At 34.4% G+C, this 16,408-nt stretch overlaps 1 protein-coding gene across 1 annotated transcript in view; it reads right to left on the minus strand.

Moving 5' to 3' along the window:
* Positions 1 to 16,408, minus strand: part of NRG3 (neuregulin 3) — a 1,209,945-nt gene that overhangs the window by 224,127 nt on the left and 969,410 nt on the right. The gene's annotated exons all lie outside the window — the stretch shown is intronic.

Consider the following 16,408-nt stretch of genomic DNA (forward strand, 5'->3'; position numbering starts at 1 on the left):
ACCTCCCACCTAGGATCTTACAAATAGGAACTGATGAAGCCACAGCTTCTCTTTATAAGCATTGCTAGCAGAGTCCAATATGTCCTTTCCAGATATGCATGAAAATTCTGACACAGTAATTTCCCCATATCACAAAAGTAAGTGCATGGTCCCACCCTGTTCAGATGATAGATCTTAATCTTTAAGTATGTAATAGGTTCCTTCTAATAAATAGAATGGCTCAACACACAGGAAACAAGTGAAAATTACATACTTGAAGTGCTTCGCTTAAGTTCATGTATGTAAGCAGAAGTTAAAGTTCAAAATGCAAAAAGGAGAATTAAAATATTTTAATGCATTTTTGGCTTTTGATCACATTAAAACAAGACTGTGTTTATTTTAAGGAGAAATTGCTTTGACTATCCTGAACATGGACTGAAAGAAAATCAACTTTTGATCTTGTAAAGGTGAGAAATTAGAAGAAAACAAAACAAAAAACAATCTTAAAGAGGAAAAAAAATCCTCCTTTTATTATCTTGATCTTTTCTCTAATGAAACACCACTGAGAGAGATTAAAAGAAAGGGCACCTTTTATTTAGGAGGGGAAAATTTATGCTGATAATCGATGGCCTGTGTGATTTATAAAATGAACTAAAATCTGGTACCATCAACATCTAGAAATAGTTTCTGTCTTAGACTAGACTGACAAGGGACAGAGAGATAGTAGAAAACACTTAACTGATGATTTATCTCTGATTTATACAAAGGCTTATCCTTGACACTTATACAAGCACTTTAAAGGCTTTAATTGAAACAAAGAAGTAACATCAGTTGAATGGGCAAAATACAAATAAAACCAAACACTGCAAAGGCTCCAAATACTCTATAGAAAAAGTTTCTATACCTAGCCATCTCAGGGGTTATGCTTCCTTAATCAATATTATATGCTAGATGTATGTCTGGGACATGTAGGTCATAAAAACATATAACTGAATATAGAAGTGACAGTAGAATAGGTAAATCTTTTATCTTGGGTATCAAGAAGGTGTGGGTTTACATCCTACCCCATGACTCTAGTTTTAAGACCTAGGAAAAGTCACTTGCACACCTTATATGAGGAAGCAAATGATTCATAAGTTGGTAGAGAAAGTTAACACATCAGTTTTTCTATTAAAATCATATATCCTTCCATTTTTTGCATATACCTTAAAAATTATTTCTATCCCATCTACAATGATTAAAACCTCTGTCTTCTGCAGGACAAAGTTTAACATTCCAGACTTTGCACAATCAAGCACCAAACAACTATCCCTCTATTAACTCCTCTATTTTACCCAAACTGATCTACATGCAATCCCTTAATTAACAATGCACTTCCTGCCCTTTTTCACACATTTGGTCATTATATTTACCCAGGGTAGATACCCTTTAGTCCACTTTTTTTGGTTCAAATATTAGTCATACTTTATAGGAGCTTTACAAGGTTTTACTAGTTCATACCAATGTAACTCTGAAATTACAGGACTTCTTTTTTATTTTTTAATGATAGATCCTGGGATTCAAATACCAGTACTGCCATTTATAATTTTCATAAATATTATTAGTTTTTAATATCTTCAATTTTGTTAAATATTTCCTAAATACAGGCAAAAAATGAAGAATCATGTGTTTTTTTAAATCTTGTTTCAGTTTTTTTTTTCCCTTTATTCTCCTTTCCCTCTGCCTCCTTGAGAAGGCAAACAACTTTAGGTCAATTATATATGTGAAAACGTGCAAATCATATTTTCTTATTAGCCTTGTTTTTTGAAAAAAAAAACAGAAAAAAACAGATAAGTAAAGTAAAATAAAAAGCATAGTTCATTCTACATTCAGAGTTTATCAGTTTTCTCACATGTCTTTGTGTCACTTCCTCTCCCACTCTCTCTGTCTCTTTTTGCTGCCTAGTATTATATCTTCCATGCTTGCCTTGGAATTTACAATTAAAGTATTTTTTTCACCAAAAGGTTTGTTTGAGGGGAATCAATTAAAGATATTGGGTAGACTACACCTGTCTTTGAAAACAGGGAGACTGAAAATTCATATCAATCCTATTATTATTTCTACTATTTCTTGACAATGAATTTAGGTGTCACTTTCCTCAACAATGATAATTATATGTTGTGCAACTCTGTGGCAAGTGTGGCAACCCTCTCTCACTATTGCATTTTTCATCATCAGTCCTTTGGATTTGTATTGGATCACTCTCTTGATCAGAGTAGCTGAGGGCTCCACAGTAATTTATTATTACAATATTACTCTTACTATGTGTAATGTTCTGTTTCTGCTCAGTTCACTTTGAATCAGTTCATTTAAGTCTTCCCAGGTTTTTTTTTTCTGAAATGGTCCTGCTCATCATTTCTTATAGCACAATAGTATTCCAACATGATTGTACAAATACAATTTTTTTGCCGTTCCCCAGTTGATGAGCATCCCCTCAATTTCCAATCCTTTGCCACCACAAAAAGAACTGCTACTAATATTTGTGTACAAAGAGGGCTTTTTTTTCTTTTCTTTGAGATGCACACCTAGCCCAGTTTTATAGCCTTTTGAGTGTAGTTCAAAATTGTTCTCCAAAATGGTTGTACTAATTCACAACTCCATCAATAATGCATTAGTGTCACAATTTTTTCCATATCCCCTCCAGCATTCTTCATGTTACTTTTCTGTCCTGTAAAGGACTCTCATAACTTTAAGGTGGTATCTTAACTTGCATTTCTGTAATTGTTGTTGATTTAGAGCATTTTTATATGACTATTGATAATAGTTTTTGTCTATATTCTTCCACCACCAACTAACCAAAGGCTATATCATAATATATAGTTTTATTGTTGTCTTCAGTTGTTGAATGCTGGTATTACTATCAATTTTTTTATGCCTTTTCTCAAGGTAAGTTCCTCTGGGTCAGAGGCAATATCTATTCTTTCTTTCTTTTCCCAACAATATCTAGAGTAGTTATTTTAATCAGGGGGGGGGGACTTAAGAAATATTTCTTGATTATATTTAGAAAGTTCAGATATCGTTACAAATTATATTCCTAATGGTAAGGCACCTGGTGAGATGATTGACTGATGGAATTGTTTTACCTGAAGAAAAGATATATAAGGATTAGGTTTGGAAGGGATATTTTAATATTTGAGGAAATATCACATGAAAGAAAGAATAAACTTATTCTGAATATTCATACAAGGTAAACACAGGAGAAATAGGAAAATTTTGAACAGGTCAACTTAGGCACAAGGTAAAGAAAAAAAAAACACTCTCCAGATTAGTGCTATCCCAAAACGGAATGTTCTGCCTCAGTGGGTTCTTGTCCAGTGGAGGTCTTCACACATGTGCAGAAAGATAACTTTTCAAGGATATGGTAGAATGGTGGGAAGTTGATGTTCACACTGTCATCTTTTCTTTAAGTCCACTCCAATAAGTCATTAAATGTACCAATATCCTCTTTGGGGATGTGTTGGGATATAAGATTCAAGCTCAAGCAGATTTGGATATGTTTAATTTTATAGACTACTAATAGAAGTACTGAGAAGAAATTTTGCATAGTGATTCAGCATTAGGAAAACTTGGGTTCAAGCATCACCTCTGAAACATATTGGCTGTGTGATGATGAAAAGTGACAACTTCTCCGCAAACCCAACTAGCAATTTCTTACTAATAGGAATATAAGTTGCCAATCTGACAATCTGCATTGGTAGAGGAAATTTTTTTCTCACTGGGTGATCCCTATACTAATGAAATCATAGGTACACAGCCCTTTACCCTCTCATCAAAAAGAAAAGTATTAGAAAAGAAATGTGTCATGGGGCATACAAACAGAAAAGTCAAAGACAAACATTCAAGAAACACCATCAAAGATAGAGTTACCAAACTTAGCAAAGAATCATTATTTTGAAAAGCTAGACCAAATGACAAGGAGTAAAATATAATCAATCAATGTTTCGAATTTAGACCCATCTTCCTGATTCTAGTGTCAACATGCTCATGTTGTGCTGCCTCTCTGTTTAATCTTGTATTCAAACAGCTTATATGAGTATATATCTATAGCAATCATTACATGTCAAATCAAATAAGAGAGATAAAGAAAAAGAGAGATAGTGAGAAATAGGCAGAGAAAGAAAGAGAGAGAAAGAAATGGAGAAACAGAGAGAGACAGACAGACAGACAGAAAGAGATAGAGAGAGAGATTCTTGCTTATGAGTCACAGTGGGAGAAAATGTTTGTTATCAAATGCAAATCAAATACATTCAGAATTACATGGAATAAGATACTGATGAGACAATAATTTGCAAGGAAAACAAAGATATAGATGGGACTGAGCCATACCACCTGGAAATTATAACCCTTAAAACTTTAAAGTATCAATGACATTGGTACTGTGATCCCAGTGGCATTGGTAAACAATAAACATAGAGTTACAGTTAACATGCCAGTAACATCTGCAATTTCCCACTATCCTATCAGTATACATTCATTTGTTACATCTAGTATGTCACAGTTAATGGAGTTTCCTGTGGTATCTAAAAAATGAGGATCCTGAGTCAAGGAAAAAAAAATCAGTTTTTTTTCACCAATGTCCAAAAAGAGATACAATTAATGTAAGCTGATTATGTTCTGATTTTATTCATTTTTTTGTTTGTTTATTCAATCATTAGCTAGGTGGTACAGTGGATAGAGTGCCAGGCCTGAAGTCAGGAAGACTTGTCTTTCTGAATTCGAACCTGCCCTCAGAGGGTCTCTACCTGTGTGACCCTGGACAAGTCACAATCTCATTTGCATCAGTTTCCTCATCTGTAAAATGAGCTGGAAAAAGAAAGGGCAAACCACTCCAGTATCTTTGCCTAGAAAACCCCACAAGGGATAATTAAGAGTCAGGCACAACCGAAGAAACAGATCAACAACAAATTCTATCATTATTGCTTGAATTACTTATTCCTTATTGAACACATTGAATGACATTTTACAAAGATTCAACTACAAATAACTAAATGCTTTATTGTGTCTGCAGGCTAACAAGGTGGAATGAAATGAGACTTTGAATCAGAGAGTCAGAAATCCAGCTACCAGGCTAACCTCCCTAGCTTAAGTAGTTGCCCTGGTCAGCCTACTCAACATAGAGCAGCTTCTTACCTCCTTCCTGCCATCCTCAGAAAGCCACACATGCGGGGACAGTTCATTGGGGAACTGTTTCAGCCAACCAGTCAATTCTGGTTCCAACTTACTACTTTTTATCATCTAATCTATATCTCCCGATGTTTTCCATAGGAATAGTGTGAGATATGTGAACAAAAAAATTACACAATTAGCGTTGCTATTATTTCCATTTCACATATGAGGAAAGTGAGGTTGAAAGAAGTTAAATGACTTGCCTGGAATCACACTGTTGTCAGATTTGAACTTGGATCTTCTTCCTCAAGATCTAATGCTCTATCCATTTTACCATCTGGTTGCCTCTCATCCAACTCACATCTCTCCATCTTCTTCATAGGAATGATTTGAAATATCAGATCAAAAACTTTCCTAAAATCTAGCCAATTTATGTCCAAATCATTCCACTTATCTACGAGTTTAGTAATCATATCAATTTTAACAAAAAGATTAATCTGAAGTGATTGTTCTTGATGAAACCATTATTAACCCCATTTTACACATAAAGAAACATAGCAACCAATTAACAAAATGACAGCAATATATAAATATCTATAACTGCATAAAATACAAACCAATATGAGTTTGGCACATATTTGCATAAAATACAAACCACCTTAAAACTGAAATGATCAACAGATGCTTTGAAAAGGAAACATTCTTGTATTTCAAAATAAAATAATGAATATTTATAGTGTTTAATTTGTCTTTTTGTTAGATACTGGGGATTAAGAATAAGCTTCAATGAGGTGAATTTTGTCCGATTTTGAGGATATTCCAACAGGCAATTAGAACAATTTAAATGTTGGAATTCTGACTTCTCTATCAGTGGAAGATTTCAAAGGATGGGGGAGGTTGTCTTAGAGGACATCTGGGGTACTCTCTAAGTCTATCATTTGAAGGAAAATTTAAATATATACATATATGTATATATACACACATAATTATATATGTGTATGTGTATATATGTATGTGTGCATAGATATAGATTTAGATATAGACATACATATAGTTTAATGGTGCTTAATATCAGGGCCTTCCGGATCTCTGGTGCTAACAGCATTACCAGGATTTGACACTTACTAGATATTCCCTAAGCACTCTTTTTTGGTCACATTTTTTCCTTCCTTTTTAAATTTAAAAATTTCTTGGTGACAGATAGAAATAGAAAATATACACATATACATATATACATATACACACACACACAGAAATCCTCAGACATACAGTTTGTAATTTTCTTGGTGTCATTCTCAAAGGAAAGGCAACTACCACGACACATGAAAATATACCCATTGAGGAAAGCACTTAGAGACCCAGGGATATCTGCAAATTGCACTAATCTTTCTTGAACTTCATATACAGTCTTTGCAAAATGGTAGAATATAAGAAATCTTTCCTTTTAAAAGACATACAAGCCATCCCCAGTCCTTCCACTGGTCTTGAACATATCGGCTACAGCAGTCCTAGGCAAAATATCATCTTGTTCTTAGTTCTCAGAATACAATAGAGTTCTCTTGAAGTACTGCTCACCTTTTATAGGTATTTCCACCTGTACCCAGGATTGCCTCCTCATACTATATATTTCTTTTACCTCACATAGCTAATATCTGCCTTTAAAAAACTTAGCTGAAAAAACAGGCCAAATCAAGGAAGTAAATGATGGAGAAATGTGAGGTGATGGCAGTACAATTTTGGATTAGAAAAATTATTATTAAAATGCTTTCAAGAAGTTGGTAAGCCCTACATTTGCTTATATTTAAGGATGTTGTCCTTTGCACATACATCCCAAGGGCACATACATTTGAACACTGTAATTCTTCCATTTGATCCATGAGACACATTTCCCCTGAGTTTTGTTTTTCTCTACATCAAAACCCACAAAGCATGCCCACAGAACAAAAGGAACTAGCAAGAATGATGAAGTCTGATAAAAATGTCCAGGCCATCTGGGATGCTTTCAGATCACAGATAGAAGGGGCAGAAGGAAAAAAAATGTAATAAAGGAGCCATTAGCAGTATTTATAACCTTTGTGAAAACAAGGGAGCCAGTAATGGGTCGAAATGAGACCCCTGCAGCTCTTTGTTACAATGCATGGTAGCTTTCTTTTCCTGGTAAACTATGCTTTCAAACTGAGATTAGGGAATGTACCAACTTAATAGGTCATGTAGCTCTAGTGATGGTATGAGATTTATGCCATAATACCACTAATCATCATTTTCTCACCTTAGATTTGATGACACCGGGGAAACCAGGGATACTTAAAATGCATCAAAAACCTTCTAGCAATGACATTGTAGGCCTAAATTGACCAAACTGGATATTTTACAACAGTGGTTGATGATTTTAGTATTTAATAACACTTTGAGAAAAAGTCCAAATATCGTACAAGCTCTCCAAGGAATTCTGCAGCCCCACTCTATACATGCACATAAGGCCTGTTAGAGTCATGAGACAGGTTTTTTAAGTTGCACTGACCAAACAAGAATAGATAGACTTTGAAGATAATGTTTTTAAAAGATATTGACAGGGGCAGCCAGGTGGCTCGGCAAGTAAGAGCACCGGTCCCAGTGTCGGGATAACCTGGGGATCAAATCCGGGCTCAGATACTTAGCACCACACCCAGAAATAACTGGCCGTGTAACCTTGAGCAAGTTACTTAACCCCAATTGCTTTAAAGAAAAAAGTGGTCCCATTGGGGCAGCTAGGTAGTGTAGTGAATAGAGCACCGGCCCTGGAGTCAGGAGGGCCTGAGTTCAAATCCGGCCTCAGATACTTAACACAAAAACTAGCCGTGTGACCTTGGGCAAGTCACTTAACTCCAACTGCCCTCCCAAAAAAGCAAAAAAATAAATAAAATAAAAGATATTGACATTATTACCATTATTAAACAATGCATTATTTGGGCCAGCACTCTGCCTTTCCAGAGGTCAATAAGAAAAATCTCAATATTCCAGTAAGTTGATAGTTTTTGATAAATGCTCAGAATAAAACTGATAAGCTCAGATGTCAGAGTAAATGATCATCATTATCAGAGGAAGTATTCTTTATTTCCCTTGATATTTAGCAATTTCTCTTATGTAGTATTTACATACTTGCAACACCTTCTGCTTAGAGTAAGTTCGCTTTTATAAATAAATAAAAATAAATTGAAAGGGGATTTTATGGCTACTTAGCTCATCATCATATCCTAAATTAAATTACTTGTATTCAAAAGCTTTCATATCATCACCCAAAGCAACTGTTCAGTTACAATGAGTTCCTCTACCCCTTCCCCCATTATACTTAGCAACTAATGGCCTCAAACCAAAGGCTGGTGACTATTTTTGAGCATATATGCTAGGAGATGTAATCTATTAATATCATTCCCATTGAACTCCTTAATTTGGAATGGTGGAAAGCAAAGAACAGCAATTTCAGAGGACCAATGTTTGAATTCCAGCCCAACTGGGCAGATTTTTTCTAATGATTTCAGTTTCCTATTCTGTATTTTAATCCAATAGCATTTATTGAACATCTACTATGCTAGACCTTATGCAATACATACATATCTCAGAGTAATTTTTATTGGAAAGGGTATACAAATCCCAATAATTGTAGAAAACATGAAAAGACCTTTTTAAGAAGTTCTACTTATTGGGGCAACTAGGTGGTAAAGTAAATAGAACACTGGCCCTGGAGTCAGGAGGACCCGAGTTCAAATTCAACCTCAGATGCTCAACACAAAAACTAGCCCTGTGACCTTGGGCACTTGCCCCCAATTGTCCTCCAAAAAGCAAAAAAAAAAAAGTTCTACTTAAAGGAAGTTAGTAATCCTAAGAGGTGGGGATGAGAAGAAAGTATTTTCCAGTCATGAGAATCAGTTTGGGCAAAGGAACAGAGAGGGCAGATAGTATGTCAAATAAGAAGAACCACAAATAGACCAGTTTGACCAATCCCTTGAGAGGTAAGGCAAAATAATATTTAGCAACACCAAAAATATTGATTCTAACTACATTATGAAGGATATTTTAAATGACAAACAGAAGAATTTCTGTTTTGTACTAATCACAACTATGTAGCACAATGGACAAGGGATCGAAGGGCTTGGGATATGATATTTCGGAGGTCAAAGGAGCTGGGATATATCCAGTATAAAAAAGTTTTTCATAGCTACATGTGTACAACCTCTATTGAATTGCCTATCTTCCCAGTAAGGGTGGGTGATGAGGGAGAAAGGGAAAGAGTCTGGAATTCAAAGTTTTAAAATCAAATGTTTAAAATATATACGTATAATAATAATTGTTATTGTTATTATTTATATAAAACTGGGAAATAAGATATACAGGCACTGGGGTATAGAGATCCATCTTGCCCTACTGGAAAGTCAGAGCGGGATATGAGAGGATATAGGAGAGATCAGATTGGGGGAGGGGGTATTCAGTGGGATCACTGTTATGGGGTGTTGGGTAGGGGAAAGATGGGGAGAAAATTTGTAAATCAAAACTTGTGGAAATGAATGATGTAAACTAAAAATAAACATAAAATTTAATTTAAAATAAAGGTAAAATGAATAATTTCTTTCCCATTTCTTCTAATAAAATATTTCACTAGAGAAAACAGTGGTAGTGAGGCATGGTTGTGTCATATACATGTTGCCAATAATCTGATAAACTCTTAGAAATATATTTCCCTTTGTAGAGTGGTCATGCAACTCCCTTTCGGTATAATATCTCTTCTGGGTGAGATTCTTAGCAGGGTGTCCAGTGTTTGTCTTTCTATGCAACTCTGTTCTCTATGGTCAGAGTTGCCATTTCTCAACTCTAATTCCTCTCTCAAATGAATTCTCCTCCCTCTCACCTGGATTTTCCCAAATAGAGCCTGACCTTCCCCTGCCCCTAGGGCTGTGGCTGATTTGTTTCCTTAGCCCATGAGGTTGCTCTTTTTAATTCACTCAAGGGAACTATTACCACCTCACAAAGAGATTACAGGGAATTATCACCTTGTTAACACATTTAACACTTCATTACCTCTATTATTAAATCAATTGAGGTGGCTGGGGATCAGATCACCCTTGAAGCCAGAGATTATAGGGAGCCACTTATAAATACGATTAGAACTCCTCCCAAGTAGGCAGACACACTGTGTCCTATTGTGTCAAAATCCTTTGAGACTCAAGAACTATACAAAGAAGGATTTGTTTGTCTTGCTGTCTAAGAGTCAATAGATACTATTCACCCTTAAAATAAAAACATAATAAAACAGTCTCATTCTGGCAACTGTAAAAGTCCTTTGCTTGAGCCTAGAGGAAAGACATAAAATCAAGAGGTGGAAGTTATAGAAAAGCAGTGTAAGAAAAACAAAAACAAAAAAACAGAAAATCTTTCTGACAATTAGAATTGTTCAAATAGGAATGGACTCCCTCATGAGTGAGTGAGTTCTCATTCACTGAAAGCCTTCATGAAGGTGAGGAATTTCCATTTTCTTGCAATGATAAAGAGAATTTTCCTGTCACGTAAGGGTTAATGCACTGTTGAACTTTGAGGTTCCTTCCAATGCTGTCTATAGTCCTAGGATCCTAGAATGTATTAATCATAAATGCCCATGATTCCAAGACTGAAGTTAGTTCCATTTACTCTATATCACTAGCCATAACTTTTTTTAGTCTTTTTCCAATTAATTGTAAATATAGTTTTCAACATTCACTTTTATAAGATTTTGAGTTCCAGTTTTTTTGTTCTTTCTTCCTCCCCCCTTCCCCAGTATGGGGCAAAAAAATCGGATGTACGCTATATACATACAATCACATTAAACACATTTCCACAATAATCATGTTGTGAAAGAAGAATTAGAACAAAAAGGAAAAAAAAAACATGAGAAAGAAAAAAAAGAGAGAAAAAAATCAAGGCAGAGAGACAGAGACAGAGTGACAGAGACAGAGACAGAGAGAGAGACAGAGAGACAGAGAGAGAGAGAGACAGAGACAGAGAGAGACAGAGAGAGACAGAGGACAGAGAGAGAGAGAGAGACAGAGAGAATAACAGTATGCTTCCATCTGCATTCAGACTTTATAGTTCTTTCCCTGGATGTGGATAACATTTTCCACCATGAGTTTTTTGGAATTGACTTAGACCATTGTATTGCTAGAAGAGTTAAGTCTATCAAAGTTAGTTATCATACAATGTTGCTTTTACTGTGTACAGTGTTCTAGTTTTGCTCACTTCTCTCAAAATCAGTACAAGTAAGTCCTTCCAGGTTTTTTTTTAAATCTGCCTGCTCATCATTTCTTATAGCACAATAGCATTACATTATATTCATATACCATAACTTGTTCAGCCATTTCCCAATTGATGGACATACCTTCTATTCCAATCCTTTGCCACTACAAATAGAGTGGCTTTAAATATTTTTGTACATGTAGATCCTTTTCCCATTTGTATGAACTCTTTGGGATACAGACCTAGTAGTAGCATCACTGGATCAAAGGGTATGCATAATTTATAGTCCTTTGGTTATATTTCCAAATTGCTCTCCACAATGGTTGAATTGCTTCATAACTCCTCCAACAAGGCATTAGCTTCCAAATTTCCTACATCTTCTCAAACACATATTACTTTCCTTTATTGTCATATTAGCTAATCAGATAAGTGCAAGGAGTTACCTCAGAGTTGTTTTAATTTTCATTTCTTTAATCAATAGTAATTTAGAGCATTTTTGTCTTAGGATTATAGATAGCTTTAATTTCTTCATTTGAAAACTGCTGTTAATATCCTTTGATCATTTATCAATTGGGGAATGAAGTGTATTCTTATGGATTTGTCTCAGTTTTCTATATATTTTATAAATGAAACATTTATCAGAACAATGGGGTATAAAATGTTCCCCAGTTTTGGTTGCATTGATTTTGTTCATGCAAAACCTTTTTTAATTTAAAGTAATGAAAATTATTCATTTTCCATTTCATAATGTTCTATATCTCTTGTCTTGTGAACAATCTTTTATTCACAATAAGCATGACAGGTAAAAACTGCTCCTTGCTCTCCTAATATGTTTAAGGAATCATGCAACATCCAAATTATGTACCTCCAATTTTAGTATTCAGGGTAAGATGGCAGTCTACGCCTATTTTCTGACATACTATTTTCCAGTTTTCCCAACAGTTTTTATTAAATAGTAAGCTCTTATCCCAGTATATTACTAATCGTTAAATGGACCTTTAAGCAGGGAAATGTCCAGTGAAACTTAGAGCAACAATCCTTATTTAAGGTATTCACAATCACTCGGTTAATATCACCAGGTCCTATGTTGTAAAGTGTGTAGCATGATTCTTTCACAGAGAAGTTTCTATTTTCATCATTAAAAAAACACTGCCAAATCTTCTTTAAAAGCAGATTAGTAACACTAGAAATCAGGGACTATGACATTTATATCATTAGAGAAGCCTAACTACAAGAAATTGACTAGTATTGTAGAACATTCTCTGAGAAACTGGAAGGCTACCAATTCAATTCAATATACATGTATTATTCATTCTCCATGTACTGGAGATAAAGAAAAAACAAAAAAGCAACTAGTTCCATTCCATATAGATTCATTCATTGTACCCTGAAAAAAATTACATATTCAAAGAAATAGGATGACTTATAGTACAATTACATGCATTTGAAAATTATCTAATAGGTGACCAGTCATCAAAGTAGTGATTAATCATTATCAAGTTGGAAGAGATATCTGGTGGATTGACACAGCTCATTTTTCAATCCATAATGTTCAACAATTTAAATCATTCCTTGTACAAAACCAAAGACAACATCTTATCACATTTTTGAATGACATAGAACTAGTGGTGATGATATATTGGGATTCAAAAAACCATCAAAGTAGTCTGAAACCATTATCTAAATCTAATAAGATGAAGTTGAGTAGAAATAAATGTGAAATGCTACATTTATATTAAAATAAAACCATTTGTACAAGATGTAGGAGGTATATTTAAACAACCATATCCATGGGAACAACCTAAGCTTTTAGTGAACTACAAATTTGAGTTTCCACTTACATCCTTTTCACAGTTTAAACTATCACTTTTTAGTATTTGATTTTCAAATCTTGCTTATGTCACTGCTAAACTCTAGGCCCATATTGACAAATCTCTCTACCAAGATAACAAAATCTTCAAATGGAAGGAAACATGGGTTTCAGCTAATCTAATCACATGCACATTACAAGCCTCCTGATAATGTGTAACCACAGAGGAAAGTGCTACTGTAGTCATTTATTGTATTAATAAAAGCAAAGTATTTTATAAAGAGGGAGGTAAAAGTTTGGTAGTATTCTGCCCTAATCAGGCAGTATCTGGAGAGATTTTGTTTAGTTCTGTGTACACTTAAAGGTCAGTGACAACCTGGAATGCATGTACAGATGGTCAATCAAGGTAGAGAGGGGTTTCAAAATTATTCTGTGCAGTGATCAGATGAAGTAACTGGACATATTTTGCCTGGAAAGGACACACCTATCTTATATCAGCACTTTACATGTAGTCATTATGTTCATAGAGGAGACATGCAATGTACAAGTGATAATATTAGTTGACCCCTACATTTTTTTCTACTTGAAGATTCTAGGATTCCAGTTAAGATCTTCAGGAGAGAAATGTAAAAGTTGACCTGAAGCTTAGGAGAAAGGTCAAGAAGGTTTGTAAGTTATGTGCTGAGATGTGATAGTTGAAAAAAAGAATGTGGATCAACCAGTCAAAGGACATAACATAAACGTAAAGACAACATAAGAGAGGAAAGGTGGGAAATGGGATAGGAAAGAGAATCCTGGGAAGTGATTACACATAAGGAGTGGAAAGAGGAAAATGAACCACTGAGAAGATTAGAAAATTTCTTTGAATGACAAAGGGAAAAATGAGAATTAAAAGTAACAGAAGTCCAAGCCTGGGAACATTTCAATGAAAATTATATAGTCACTAGTGTTAAATGCAGCATAAAGAACTAGGCAGACAGAGACTGAGAAAATAGCATTTGAATTGGCAATTAAGAAGCCATTAGTGCCTTTAAGAAATCATTTTCAGTGGTCTGGTGAGGATAAGAGTCAGGTTGAAGTAAACTGAGTAATGAATGAGAATGATCAAAGCTGGAGTTAGGATTGGGCAAAATAGAAAGTAATTTGATGTAAATCACCTAGGGGATCACAAAGAGCAAAGTTTATTAACATTTTAACTAAAATTATTTATTTTTAATGCTATGAAAATTTTCTTTTTATGTTTAACAATTTTATCAGACAATGGACATTTTTACATACAAACAACGAGCTAAAATCAAAATAGATATGAAAACTTAAAAAGTGTTTTTGTTGTACAATTGTTTCAGTCATGTCTAACTCTTCTTGACCCCATTTGGGTTTTCTTGGCAAAGATACTGGAGTCGTTTGACATTTCTTTCTCCAACTCCTTTTATAGATGAGGAAACTGAGGCAGAAAGGGTTGTATGGTTTCCCCAAGGTCACATAACTAGTAAGTGTTGGAGGTCAGATTTAAACTTCCTGACTTCATGTCCACCACTCAATTCACTGTACCAGCTAAATGTCCCCCAAAATCCACCTAGCAGGTCTAAAAGTGTGTGTATATATATGTCTGTGTGTATATATGTGTGTATATATATAATATGCATATACTTAATGCATTTATAACTGTGTACATATATATGTGTGTATATATATATATATATATATTTTTTTTTTTACACAGAAGAGAAAGAAAGAGATATTTCCAAAACTTTTGCTAGGACAAGAATTCCTAGCTAAACAAAGGGTAGATGTGATCATAGAAGATAAAATAACCAATTTCAGATAAATACAATTTGAAAGCTTTTGGAAAAAAACCAAACAAACAAGGAAATAGTCACAATTGAAAGGGAAATAATTGGTCAAAAAAACTTTCCAGCAAATTTCTCTGATATATAAGAAACTGATACATATATGTAAGAATACGCTTCATTCCCCAATAAATAACTCCCCGAAGGGCATGAACAGAAAGTTCTTACATGATGAAACACAAATTATCAGCAACCAGATAAAAAATATGCTCCAAATCAATAATAATAAGAAAAGCACAAAATAACATTCCTTACATATGCCATTTGAATTCCAGAAAATTCCATTTTCCATGGCATACAGTTACTTGTTTTGTGATCTTATGTTTTATATTAAATGGTATCTTTTATCTCTGATAAACAGCGGCATTCAGAGTACATATAAAAAAAATCTAGATTAACAATATTTTCCTCAGATCTAGCAGTAAGGAAGTGAAGGCAGCAGTGTGAATTAATCCTTTAATATTTTTTTTTGGTTTGCTTCTTTTGGGGGTTTTCTTGGTATGGTTAAGGAAAAATATGATGGTAACTTGAAAACATCATGTAGCTTAAAAAAAGGTGGGCCTCCCATGAGTATGTGAATAGGAAAAGTCTCAGAATTTTTGTGGAAAGAATAGAACTACTGTGGAGTGAAACTCAACTGAAGAGGGCAAAGAGATATTCAGTGAAATTTTGTTATATAGGAGGTTCTTATGTTGGACACCACTGGAAACATTTATGGACACCTTTCTCACAATGAACAGAGTTTAATGAAAATATAAATGTGATTGTTCTCATTGAAAATATTTTAATGGAAATACCTATAATCTACCCCTAGACCACTGAGAACTTTGTGTACCCCAGGTTAAGGAACCCTATCAGGAGAGGATCAGTAATAGATGTGATTAAGGACATTTTAGAGTAAAAACTAGCAGGTCTATGAAAAGAGGAAAGAAAGACGAACAGTTTTGTTTTATGATAGAGGACAAGGAACCTGAGGGCATCAAAAGCCCATAAAGCAATTTTATCTCAACCCTTTCTTGCCATAGAAACATTTCTATAACTGATAGCTATGTTAACTGTTTGGTCTGCCACTATTATTTCTGAAAATGGGCCTAGTCTTAACCTCAGCTAAGTTTAAGAAAGTTGTGGGTTGAACTATCCTTTACAATATAATAATAACCGTTCTGCTTAAAAGATTGTATTATCTCAATGGTGGAGGGAGCTATGTAAATATGTTATTACCATGTGAAAATATAATAATATTGTGACAAAATAAAATCAATTTATTTTGCTTTCTTTTCTTTTGTGTTTGAAATCCCATAGCTAAATACTACTGATTATACAATATTTCTGCAGTAATAAAGTTCAATGATGTGGAAGGTTTTCTCATGCATTTCTTGTTCAT

This window comes from Petaurus breviceps, unplaced genomic scaffold (genome assembly GCF_028583685.1).
Source record: "Petaurus breviceps papuanus isolate PSGF00001 unplaced genomic scaffold, PetGlider_PUasm1.0 90740, whole genome shotgun sequence".
Lineage (NCBI taxonomy): Eukaryota > Metazoa > Chordata > Mammalia > Diprotodontia > Petauridae > Petaurus > Petaurus breviceps.